This window comes from Odontomachus brunneus, unplaced genomic scaffold (assembly GCF_010583005.1).
Source record: "Odontomachus brunneus isolate Ranch 3 - 2012 unplaced genomic scaffold, Obru_v1 Obru_scaffold_189, whole genome shotgun sequence".
Lineage (NCBI taxonomy): Eukaryota > Metazoa > Arthropoda > Insecta > Hymenoptera > Formicidae > Odontomachus > Odontomachus brunneus.
The window spans coordinates 4,847-5,783 of NW_022639639.1; positions in this window are offsets into that span (position 1 = coordinate 4,847).

Here is a 937-nt window from a genome sequence, read left to right on the forward strand (position 1 = left end):
ATTGTATTGTTACATTACATTTGTTACTCCATGAATTACAAAAAGAAAAATAAACCTTTTACAACATCGTGTATTATAAATGTAATTATTTCAATATACTGTATTTATATATGCTTCACACATAATTAAAATTGTAATGAAAAAAAGAAATTGTATAAAAATCGTAATAAAAAGAAAAAAATTGTTTCCATTATTCATTTTCTAACGCCCTAATAATTACAAAAATCTTTGGGTATTATCACATCTTATAATGTATTATCACAGCTCATAATGTGATCTTAATTTAACGAATTGTGCATTATATTTTAATCATCTTTGGCTTGATTTTCTCTCTTGTTTCTTTGACTTGCAAAGTAACCATTCCGCTATTGCACTGTCAAATTCACATTCTGTAAAAATACTATAGCGTAATATTATCTCTCCTGAAAAAAAAGAAAATCATATACAACTGATGAAAGTGTTGTAATAAGAAATTTGGCAAGTTCAACAATACACAAACCATATACAGGCACACATTAGAGATGCCCGATTCTTAATCGATTCTTTCCCTAACAAATGTATGAAAAAAGGGTTGTTTATGCTGCTTGCATGTTTCATACTTTTCGCTTTTAAAAAGAGATAGACGCCTACCCTTATAGAAATATCATACTAAGAATCATTGATAATTACTTATTTTCAGTATTAAAAATACTGGATAATAAGTAATTATCAATGATTCTTAGTATGATATTTCTATAAGGGTAATCAGACGCTTGGAAGAAACAATCGAGTTGATTGTCTCGCTTTTGCTTCTTCTAAACATTCCAATATACTTCTGTCTAGTTTTTAAATACGAAAAGTGCGAAGAGTGCAAACAACACGAATAAACCTATTTTTGGAGAAAGAATTGATTCAGAATCGAGCATCTTTAGCACACCTACATCCATAACCCACCTTT